Source organism: Heptranchias perlo, chromosome 28 (genome assembly GCF_035084215.1).
Source record: "Heptranchias perlo isolate sHepPer1 chromosome 28, sHepPer1.hap1, whole genome shotgun sequence".
NCBI classification, from domain to species: domain Eukaryota; kingdom Metazoa; phylum Chordata; class Chondrichthyes; order Hexanchiformes; family Hexanchidae; genus Heptranchias; species Heptranchias perlo.
This window is the reverse complement of record NC_090352.1, coordinates 15,009,649-15,022,469: the sequence shown is the minus strand read 5'-3', so window position 1 is coordinate 15,022,469 and position 12,821 is coordinate 15,009,649.

Sequence of the window (12,821 nt, the reverse complement as noted above, 5' to 3'; positions counted from 1 at the left end):
AGTGTCCTAGGTGCACTGAAAGAGCTTGGCTAGGCTTGTTCTGGTGCGCAGTGCTTGAACACTACAGCGAGATGTTGTCAGAGCCATACCCTGATATGTCCAGTGTACTCAACCACTTTTTAATGTCAGTGTGGAGTGAAGTGAATTGGCTGGCTATTGGCACCTATGATGGTGGAGACCTCAAGAGGAGCTGGAGTAGGATTTTCCACTTGGTATTTTTGGCTGAAGACACTTGCCAACACTTCAGCCTTGTGTCTTGCATTCATGTGCACTCAAGTGATGAGGGCAGGAGAGTAATCAGGTCTCCCTCACAAGTGAACAGGTTCTGTACTGTTCCATACTGAACAGAATTCTATCTGTAACCAATCCAGAACATGCTGCAAATACACACAGCAGGTAGGTCAGCACCTGAAAGAGAATAGACAAGCTTGGGGTCCTTCATCAAAACTGGAAGATTTGTGAGACCCTCTATAGGACTGAACAAAATGAAGAGGGGAGACTAACACAACAGTAGGAGTGAGAAATCAGGTATGCTAACTACTATCGCAAAGGGTTAATCAACCATTAATAAGTTAAAGGTGAAAATGGATGAAGAGTGTTGAATGATATACAAATATCTTGTCAGGCATTAGAAAGAAAAATGTGGAGTAAAATAGCTCCATAATGAAAGGGAATAAAGTAGAAGGTGGATTGGAGAAAGAAGCAAGGAAATAGAGGAGACCTGTAAGGTTTGTGGTTGCTAGAGTCCATTTTTCCAATCAGAGAACTGCTTGGCTATTCAGTTTATACAAAGCTCATTGTAAAATACATCTTAATGTAATTGCTTAAGTCTTACACTTACGAGATGTGGCAAGCTGGAGGCCACTTTGATGCTCTTGCATTGTTGGTGCAAACTGCCTCTCTGTGGATGTGATTGTCCATCTCATGAAAATCCCCTTGGACAAATGAAAATCGTAGGATCTCTTTGTCCCACAGAGGAGCTCGTGTAGAATTGAGTTCCCTGCATTGGAGCCCTGGTAGAAAAATGATATAGTGACAAACATTGCACTCACCTAAAACTGAATTAGCCCAGCATTTCGATTTGAATTCACACAGCAACGGGCCTCTTTAAATAGGTTTAGCTTTTCTCTTTATAGCCAGTTGGAGGCAAAGCTTTAAATTAGCTCCGTAACCCAATGATGTAATGTGGTTTATTTTCAAGTCTGGATCCCTCTTCAGAAGCAAGGATTTCCTGCACCTTGTTACACAGTCAGTCCCAGTCTCTCAAACAAATAGATTCAATTCTGTACGCTAAGTGTGGTAGAATTTTATTCCTTGTTTTCTCACCTTATGTGTTTTTAATACTAATACTTCTAAATAATGCTGCTTTTAGTAACAGACATGGTCTCCAGAAAGAGAGAGGATTGATGGATCTGGTGAGAAAGCAAGCGGTGGGGGGAGGGGGGGGGAGTTGATCTCTGGGATTCTTGAGTTTAATACCCTTTTCCTCTTAAATTCTATAAGAAGGGAAGACTTGCATTTATATAGTGTCATCACTTTTATTCTGAAATGCAGTGAGTGTTAATGCAGCAGACATTTTGTGCACAGCAAGATCCCATAAACATTAATATGATGAATGTCCTTAAAATCTGATTATTTTGATGGTGATTGAGGGAGGAATGTTTGCCAGGACACTGGAAGAACTCCCACCTCTTCAGATAGTGCCAGGGGACCGCTGACATCAACCTGAACAAAGCAAACGAGGCCTTGGCTTAATGTCTCTTCTGAAAGATGGTACCTCCAACAATGCATAACTTCCTCAATACTGTACTAGTATCAACCTAGATTATGTGTTTGTTACAAATTTTCTTTAGCTATTCTCTTGGGTTCAGCGTTACTGATCTCTCCTAAAAGCGGACCATGTATCCCTTACAGTCAGGGGTTTACCTTTACTGCCCAATACCCAGCCAGGCAATAACATGAGTTGTAAAAATTAAATGTCTCTTGTGAACTGGCTAGTGTGATTTCCCTCATGCATTTCTCCGATCTTCTGCAAAGTAGTCTGATGTACAATCTTGAGATGAGACCTATTGTAAGCCTTCAAGCTGATTTATTTTACATAAAGCATGTGAACATAATGTACTTCTTAACATAGTGTGGCATTGCTATGTTATTTTCTATCATTGTTAGTGGGCTAGGTACATTTTTCTGACTAAGAATAGTGTCAGCCCTAGCTCAATGATAGCTCTCTCGCCTCTGAGTCAGAAGGATGTGGGTTTAAGTCCCACTCCAGGCCTTGAGCCCATAATCCAGACTGACACTTCACTGTAGTACTGAGGGAGTGCTGCACTGTAGGTGGTGCCATCTTTCGAATGAGAAGTTAAACTGAGGCCCCATTTGCCCTCTCAGTTGGACGTAAAAGATCCCATGGCACTATTTGAAGAAGAACAGGGGAGTTCTCCCAGTGTCCTGGCCAATATTTAATCCCTCAACTAACAGCACCAAAACAAATTATCTGTTTGTTATCACATTGCTGTTTGTGGGATTGTGCTGTGTGCAAATTGACTGCTGTATTTCCCTAAAATACAACAGTGACTACACTTCAAAAGTACTTAATTGCCTCTAAAGTGCTTTGGGATTTCCTGAGGTCATGAAAGGTTCTATGTAAATGTAAGTCCTTTCCTTTAAGAATTCTCTGAAACTAGTTGACACTGAACTTAAGGATGTTCTCACTCTCTGTCTGACTTCCCTTCCAGATTTCTGTGGACTGTGTGCCAGCCAAAGTCTTGACCTTTGACCTGCCCCCAGTTCTCCATTTCCAAGGGGTGAGTCAGTTCTACTGTCAATTAAACTGGCTGCTGCCCTCTGATGTTGGGACTTCCCTGACAGCAATCTCCTTCTCAATTCGTATGAATGAATCCATACCAACATATTATTCTCAATTTCCACCCTGGAATCTGTTAGTGAACCTCATTGCCTCAAACTTTTGCGGTATGTGAGAAACACCACCTTGGATTGAAGCATTGACTGCGTCCATAATTCGCATTCCAGTATGTGGCTGTTGTGTGGATTTATTCCTTTATGATCTAAATTTATTTTAATAGCAACATCTTAATGTAAATTACCTGAAATTCCTCCTAGGTCAAATAGTGAAAGATCCTGAAACATGATTGCTCAACTACGGGAGTGGGGCTTGAATCCATAACTTTCTGATTGAGGTAAAAGTGCGACCAACCAAGTCAAATTGGCACTTGTGTTCCAAAGTACACAATGAGTAAGGGTTTAGGGGGTGAAGCTTAAATTTGGCTGTCAAGATGTACTGTCATTCCCCACCCCCCCCCCACCTTCAATGTGAGAAAAATACTCTTCAAACCTGATATAACAAATTCTTAGCTGAAGATGTGCTGATTTTAACAGCTACACCTTGTTGAGGTTGGAAATTGAAAGAGTCAGGCTTCCAATCATTTAAATCTGTACATAGGAGGTCATGTTCTGGTCTGGTAGCTGTCCCTTTAATTCAGTATACAAAACATAGCGTGTAAAAAGCGAGCCTATATCAATATATATGTTGCAAAGTTTGTTGTTTTCATGGTAACAGACTTGACCAACTCACAACTCAAATATATGCAGACTTTGTGATTGGTTCAGTTATAGATATGTGGTCAATGGTTATGAAAATGTAAAGAGCCTTGGTAACTGTTCAAGGCCTATAAAAAGAGTCAATGGAGGATGGTGCTTTAAGTGGATCTGAGTCAAACAGATTGAAATCACCAAAAAAACAAGGTAGTCTAGCTAGCTTCTGTGGTTGGGAAAGAATACAAGAAAACAAAGTAGTGTGTGTGTAAAAGTTATTTATTTTTTTTAAATTGCTTACAGATCACAACTGATTTGCTTTTATAAATAAATAGATATTAGAACTTCCACCGTAAATATACATTATATTATTACATAATTGCTTATCTATCATTTGTTTAATACATTAATTTAATAGTTTAAACCTAGAACACGGTCTAGTGTGATGCTCTATCACTTATCAGGGACTGGAGAGAGATCCTATAGAGGCATAGGATAATTCTAGTAGTTTAAAAATAATTAACAGGCAGAGTTTTCTATTCAATATCCTGCCATGTTACCAAACATTTACTAGATAGTAAGGCTAGTGAAGGCACTCTCAAAGGCAGAGGGAGTTGATTCTCACCTATCTAAGCTACAAGAACTGAAAAATGAACAGTAAAGGACGGAAAAGACCCAAAAATGTAATGGTGGGTTTACAGCGGTTGTATTTATGGTGCTGGAGGAATGGGAACCGTACAAATTCCAAGGTGTAACTGCCCTGATGGCATCCACAGGAACGGGCAGCTACATAGACAACTGGAGTTCAGTCCTCTCCCATTCCAGGAAATGCTTGGCTTTTACATAAGAACTGAAGTGTAAAAGGAGAGTCCGAGAGGTGAGCGCAGTGTAAAAGGAGAGTCTAGAGAGCAGGAAGAGAGTCCGAGAGGTGAACGCAGTGTAAATCCAAGGCAAGTCATGGTAGCAGAGCTCGCACCCATGATATGCTCCTCCTGCACTATGTGGGAAGTCATGAACACTACAGGTGTCCCTGGCGACCATGTGTTCAGGAAGTGTGTCCAGCTGCAGCTACTGGCCAACCACATTGATAAAAACAAAAGACAGAAAGGGAAGAAGCAATAGTGGAAGGCAGAGAAAACAATGGCGAAAAACAAATAGGGCAATAGTGCAAAATAAAACTAAGATGACTAGCAAGCTTTAAAAAGACAAGTCTAAAGGCATTGCGTCTTAATGCGCGGAGCATTCGCAATAAGGTAGATGAATTAACAGCGCAGATAGATATTAACGGGTATGATATAGTTGCAATTACGGAGACATGGCTGCAGGGTGACCAAGGATGGGAACTGAACATCCAGGGGTATTCAATATTTAGGAAGGACAGGCAAAAAGGGAAAGGAGGTGGGGTAGCGTTGTTAGTAAAGGAGGAAATCAATGCAATAGTGAGGAAGGATATTGGCACTGAAAATCACGATGTGGAATCTGTATAAGAACATAAGAAATAGGAGCAGGAGTAGGCTAATCGGCCCCTCGAGCCTGCTCCGCCATTCAATAAGATCATGGCTGATCTGATCCTAACCTCAAATCTAAATTCATGTCCAATTTCCTGCCCGCTCCGCGTAACCCCTAATTCCCTTTACTTCTAGGAAACTGTCGATTTCTGTTTTAAATTTATTTAATGATGTAGCTTCCACAGCTTCCTGGGGCAGCAAATTCCACAGACCTACTACCCTCTGAGTGAAGAAGTTTCTCCTCATCTCAGTTTTGAAAGAGCAGCCCCTTATTCTAAGATTATAGAGTCATAGAGTCATAGAGTTATACAGCACGGATAGAGGCCCTTTGGCCCATCGTGTCCGCGCCGGCCATCAGCCCTGTCTACTCTAATCCCATATTCCAGCATTTGGTCCGTAGCCTTGTATGCTATGGCATTTCAAGTGCTCATCCAAATGCTTCTTGAATGTTGTGAGGGTTCCTGCCTCCACAACCCTTTCAGGCAGTGAGTTCCAGACTCCAACCACCCTCTGGGTGAAAAAGTTCTTTCTCAAATCCCCTCTAAACCTCCCACCTTTTACCTTGAATCTATGTCCCCTTGTTATAGAACCCTCAACGAAGGGAAAAAGCTCCTTAGTATCCATCCTATCTGTGCCCCTCATAATTTTGTACACCTCAATCATGTCCCCCCTCAGCCTCCTCTGCTCCAAGGAAAACAAACCCAATCTTCCCAGTCTCTCTTCATAGCTGAAGCGCTCCAGCCCTGGTAACATCCTGGTGAATCTCCTCTGCACCCTCTCCAAAGCGATCACATCCTTCCTGTAGTGTGGCGACCAGAACTGCACACAGTACTCCAGCTGTGGCCTAACCAGTGTTTTATACAGCTCCATCATAACCTCCTTGCTCTTATATTCTATGCCTCGGCTAATAAAGGCAAGTATCCCATATGCCTTCTTTACCACCTTATCCACCTGTTCCGCCGCCTTCAGGGATCTGTGAACTTGCACACCAAGATCCCTCTGACCCTCTGTCTTGCCTAGGGTCCTCCCATTCATTGTGTATTCCCTTGCCTTGTTAGTCCCTCCAAAGTGCATCACCTCGCACTTTTCCGGGTTAAATTCCATTTGCCACTGTTCCGCCCATCTGACCAACCCATCTATATCGTCCTGCAGACTGAGGCTATCCTCCTCGCTATTTACCACCCTACCAATCTTTGTATCATCAGCGAACTTACTGATCATACCTTTTACATTCATATCCAAGTCATTAATGTAGACCACAAACAGGGACAAGGGACCCAGCACCGATCCCTGTGGTACCCCACTGGCCACAGGCTTCCAGTCACAAAAACAACCTTCGACCATCACCCTCTGCCTTCTGCCACTAAGCAAGTTTTGTATCCAAAGTACCAAGGCACCCTGGATTCCATGGGCTCGTACCTTCTTGACCAGTCTCCTGTGGGGGACTTTATCGAAGGCCTTACTGAAATCCATGTATACCACATCCACTGCGTTACCCTCATCCACACGCCTAGTCACCCCCTCAAAAAATTCAATCAAATTAGTCAGACATGATTTTCCCTTGACAAAGCCATGTTGACTATCCCTGATTAATCCTTGCTTCTCCAAGTGGAGACTAATTTTGTCCTTCAGAATTTTTTCCAATAATTTTCCTACCACTGATGTTAGGCTCACTGGCCTGTAGTTCCCTAGTTCTAGTTTCACCCATCCTTGGGAACGTCCTTACCGCATCCATCCGATCAAGCCCCTTCACAATCTTATATGTTTCAATAAGATCGCCTCTCATTCTTCTGAGCTCCAATGAGTGGAGTCCCAATCTACTCAACCTCTCCTCATACGTCCGCCCCCCTCATCCCCGGGATTAACCGAGTGAACCTTCTTTGTACTGCCTCGAGAGCAAGTATGTCTTTTCTTAAGTATGGACACCAAAACTGCATGCAGTATTCCAGGTGCGGTCTCACCAATACCTTATATAACTGCAGCAATACCTCCCTGTTTTTATATTCTATCCCCCTAGCAATAAAAGCCAACATTCCGTTGGCCTTCTTGATCACCTGCTGCACCTGCATACTAACTTTTTGATTTTCTTGCACTAGGACCCCCAGATCCCTTTGTACTGCAGTACTTTCCAGTTTCTCGCCATTAAGATAATAACTTGCTCTCTGATTTTTTCCTGCCAAAGTGCATAACCTCACATTTTCCAATATTGTATTGCATCTGCCAAATCTCCGCCCACTCACCCAGCCTGTCTATATCCCCCTGTAGGTTTTTTATGTCCTCCTCACTCTCCACTTTCCCTCCCATCTTTGTATCATCTGTAAACTTTGATATGTTACACTCGGTCCCCTCCTCTAAATCGTTAATATAGATTGTAAAGAGTTGGGGACCCAGTACCGACCCCTGCGGAACACCACTGGCCATTGGTTGCCAGTCCGAGAATGAACCATTTATCCCAACTCTCTGCTTCCTGTTAGATGACCAATCCTCCACCCATGCCAGAATATTACCCCCAATGGGTGGAGCTAAGAAACAACAAGGGGCAGAAAACGTTGGTGGGGGTTGTCTATAGACCCCCAAACAGTAGTGGAGATGTAGGGGAGGGCATTAAACATGAAATTAGAGATGCATGCAAGAAGGGTACAACTAAAATCATGGGTGACTTTAATATACATATAGATTGGTCAAACCAAATTAGCAATAATACTTTGGGGGAGGAATTCCTGGAGTATGCACGTAATGGTTTTCCAGACCAATACATTGAGGAACCAACTAGAGAACAGGCAATCCTAGACTGGGTATTGTGCAATGAGAAACGATTAATTAACAATCTTGTTGTGCGGGGTACCTTAGGGAAGAGCGACCATAACATGATAGAATTCCTCATTAAGATGGAGAGTGAAGTAGTTGAATCCAAAACTAGGGTCCTGAATCTAAATAAAGGAAATTACGAAAGTATGAGGTGCGAGTTGGCTATGATAGATTGGGGAACTTTACTAAAAGGGATGATGATGGATAGGCAATGGCTAATATTTAAAGAATGTGTGCAGGAATTACAACAATTATTCATTCCTGTCTGGCGCAAAAATAAAACAGGAAAGGTAGCTCAACCGTGGCTTACAAAAGAAATTAGGTATAGTATTAGATCCAAAGAGGAGACATATAAAATGGCCAGAAAAAGCGGCAGGCCTGAGGATTGGGAGCAGTTCAGAATTCAGCAAAGGAGGACAAAGAGATTGATTAAGAGGGGAAAAATAGAGTATGAGAGTAAACTAGCAGGGAACATAAAAACTGACTGTAAAAGCTTCTTTAAATATGTCGAGAAAAAGATTAGTGAAGCCAAATGTAGGTCCCTTACAGTCAGAAATGGGGGAAATTATAATGGGGAACAAAGAAATGGCAGAACAATTAAACACATACTTTGGTTCTGTCTTCACAAAGGAGGACACAAATAACCTGCCAGAAACGTTAGAGAACCAAGGGTCTAGTGAGAGGTAGGAACTGAAGGAAACCAGTATTAGTAAAAAAAAATAGTGCTAGGGAAATTAATGGGGCTAAAGGCTGACAAATCCCCAGGGCCTGATAATCTACATCCCAGCGTACTAAAGGAAGTGGCCCTGGAAATAGTGGATGCATTGGTGATCATCTTCCAAAATTCTATAGACTCTGGAACAGTTCCTACAGATTGGAGGGTAGCAAATGTAACCCCACTATTTGAAAAAGGAGGAAGAGAAAAAGCAGGGAATTACAGACCAGTTCGCGTAACATCAGTAGTGGGGAAAATGCTAGAGTCTGTTATAAAAGATGTGATAACAGAACACTTGGTGGGCATTAACGGGATTGGACAAAGTCAGCATGGGTTTATGAAAGGGAAATTATGCTTAACAAATCTACTGGAGTTTTTTGAGGATGTAACTAGTAGAATAGATAGGGGAGAACCAGTGGATGTGGTGTATTTGGATTTTCAGAAGGCTTTTGATAAGGTCCCACACAAAAGGTTAGTGTGCAAAATTAAAGCACATGGGATTGGGGGGAACATACTGGCATGGATTGAGAATTGGTTGACAGACAGGAAACAGAGAGTAGGAATAAATGGGTCTTTTTCCGGGTGGCAGGCAGTGACTAGTGGGGTACCGCAAGGATCGGTGCTTGGGCCCCAGCTATTCACAATATATATCAATGATTTGGATGAGGGAACTAAATGTAACATTTCCAAGTTTGCAGACTGGGGTGGAATGTGAGCTGTGAGGAGGATGCAAAGAGGCTCCAATGTGATTTAGACAAGTTGGGTGAGTGGGCAAGAACATGGCAGATGCAGTATAACGTGGATAAATGTGAGGTTACCCACTTTGGTTGTAAAAACAGAAAGGCAGATTATTATCTGAATGGTGATAGATTGGGAAAAAGGGAGGTGCAACGAGACCTGGGTGTCCTTGTACACCAGTCGCAGAAAGCGAGCATTCAGGTGCAGCAGACAGTTAGGAAGGTGAATGGTACGTTGGCCTTCGTTGAAAGAGGATTTGAGTACAGGAGCAGGGATGTCTTACTGCAGTTATACAGGGCCTTGGTGAGACCACATCTGGAGTATTGTGTGCAGTTTTGGTCTCCTTATCTGAGGAAGGATGTCCTTGCCATGGAGGGAGTGCAATGAAGGTTTACCAGACTGATTCCTGGGATGGCAGGACTGACGTATGAGGAGAGATTGGGTCGACTAAGCCTATATTCACTAGAGTTTAGAAGAATGAGAGGTGATCTCATCGAAACATATAAAATTCTAACAGGACTAGACGGACTAGATGCAGGGAGGATGTTCCCGATGGCTGGGGCGTCCTGAACCAGGAGTCACAATCTCAGGATACGGGATATGCTATTTAGAACCGAGATGAGGAGAAATTTCTTCACTGAGGGTGGTGAACCCGTGGAATTCTCTACCACAGAAGGCAGTGGAGGCCAAGTCATTAGATGTATTCAAGAAGGAGATAGATATATTTCTTAATGCTAAAGGGATCAAGGGAAATGGGGAAAAAGCGGGAACAGGGTACTGAGTTAGACGATCTGCCATGATCATTTTGAATGGCGGAGCAGGCCCGAAGGGCTGAATGGCCTACTCTTGCTCCTATTTTCTATGTTTCTATGAAGAATTTGTAGAATGAGTAAAAGGTCTGACAAGTCTGTTCAATCTCCTGGATTAATACTACAGTCTGGCACGTCTATTGTTGTACTGTTAAATCCCGAGCACTCAAAACCTCAACCTTATCTGTCACCGTATTGCCTGAAAATTTACCTCACACTCCGGCAGTGGAAATCTTTCATCTTTTTTTAAAAGCCTCAACAGGCTCTGTGTTCACTGCACCAGGTGACAGCTTATTCCACAAGTCAACAGCCCTGAGCAGGAGCTTTTCTCAGTTCGAAACCATGACCCTCATCCTGATTCAGTGCAAAGAATTTTACTCATTTCCCCTTTTATCCACTCTCCTCATTCTTTCTGAAGCATGAATCATACACCCGTCAATACACATTCTTTATCGTAATTAGACAAATCTTTGTTCCCTGAACCTGTCTCCACAGCTCAGGAGTTTTCTTTTTCTTTTATAAACTGGGCTTCCCACTTTATGCCAGATGGGCAGGGCAGAGGATGAGATCATGGTTCTGATGTTTGGTTTGTTGACAATGCTTAGAAGAGTTTAACACTATAATACATAAGTGGGGTAAAGATGAACTTTACAAAAAGATTTTTGTATCCGGTTAACATTTTAGAAATTCCTGTTCAGCTCACTTAAAACTGGACTGTCTCATCCAAAACTGAAAGTTGGCAACCCTGTTTTAAATGTGTTTTTCTTGCCACTTTTCTCCCTCTCTTAAGGCAGTTTACTGATCGTGTCACCCTCCAGTACCTTGCTCAGGTGCTATTATTCATATGAGAGCCTTAATTGCTGAAAGTGCACGTTTGAGGCTTCTAGATTGCGACTGAATTGGGCTCAGCCATGATGCCCTCCACTGTTGAATAGTCTACCAGCTCTGCCACTGGCAAAGCACCAGAGAGCAACTAGCACCCATAGAACCATTCCCCAGTGAGGAGTCAATTACCTGGGGAAAGGAGCAGGTTGGCAAAAAGAAGAAAAATTGTGTGCATAAAAAGGGGAAATAAATAACATCCAAAAGCCTGGGATCATTCAGCCCTGTGGTATCCTGTAGAACGTAATAGATTCTTCCTCGTATAGGTAATATCTAGATACAACTGATCACTCCTTAAAATGGTGAAAAATATTGGGACAGGCCCTTGAGTCTGGCATGTGGGGACTCTTGTGGTTAGAAAGCCAATCCTCCTCTCCAAAGGATACTGCTGGGATGGACTGGATCTTATCTCGTGAGGAATGTTTGGGGCAGCTTGTGGCTTTATCCGAGATTGAAGAATGCTGTAATCCACTTAAGTTGACGTCATCCACTTTTTGTAAGGCTTTCAACCAGCGCTTCAAGCTTCCTTCATAAAAAAGCTGGAATCTTCGGGAGAATGGCCAAATCTTGGATTTTATCCAAGATGTCTACTTAAGCTCCAAGACCTGTGTAAGGATAGATGGGAGACTTACTGAACCTATCTCTCCAAGGAGGAGTGAGAAAAGCTTGTTCACTGTCACCCATTCTATTAGACCATTAGACCATAAGAGATAGGAGCAGGAGTAGGCCATTCGGCCCCTCGAGCCTGCTCCGCCATTCAATGAGATCATGGCTGATCTGATTTTTACCTCAACTCCACTTTCCCGCCCTTTCCCCATATCCTTTGACTCCCTTGCTGATCAAAAATTTGTCTAACTCAGCCTTGAATGTATTCAATGACTCAGCCTCCACAGCTTTTTGGCGTAAAGAATTCCAAAGATTCACGACCCTCTGGGAGAAGAAATTCCTCCTCATTTCCGTCTTAAATGGGTGACCCCTTATTCTGATACTATGCCCCCTAGTTTTAGATTCCCCCATGAGGGGTAACATCGTCTCAGCATCTACCCTATCGAGTGCCCTCAGAATCTTTTATGTTTCAATAAGATCTCCTCTCATTCTTCTGAACTCCAATGAGTATAGACCCAACCTGTTCAACCTTTCCTCATAAGACAACCCTTCCATACCCGGAGTCAACCTAGTGAACCTTCTCTGAACTGCTTCCAATGCAAGTATGTCCTTTCTTAAATAAGGGCACCTGAACTGTGCGCAGTACTCCAGGTGTGGTCTCACCAGCACCCTGTGCAGTTGTAGCATGACTTCCCTTCTTTTATACACCATCCCCCTAGAAATAAAGGCCAATATTCCATTTGCCTTCCGGATTACCTACTGCACCTGTATGTACCACAGCATTTTGTAGTATTTCTCCATTCAAATAATATTTTGCTTTTTTATTTTTCCTCCCAAAGTGGATGACTTCACATTTTCCCACATTATATTCCATCTGCCAAATTTTTGCCCATTCGCTTAACCTGTCAATATCCCTTTGCAGACACTTTGTGTCCTCATCTCAACTTGCTTTTCCACCTATCTTTGTATCATCTTCAAATTTGGCCACAAGACACTCTGTTCCTTCATCCAAGTCATTGATATATATTGTAAATAGTTGAGGTTCCAGCACTGATCCCTGCGGCACCCCACTAGTTACAGATTGCCATTTTGAAAATGACCCTTTTATCCCGACTCTTTGTTTTCTGTTAGTTAGCCACTCCTCTATCCATGCCAGAATATTACCCCCAACACCATGAGCTCTTATCTTGTGCAGTAATCTTT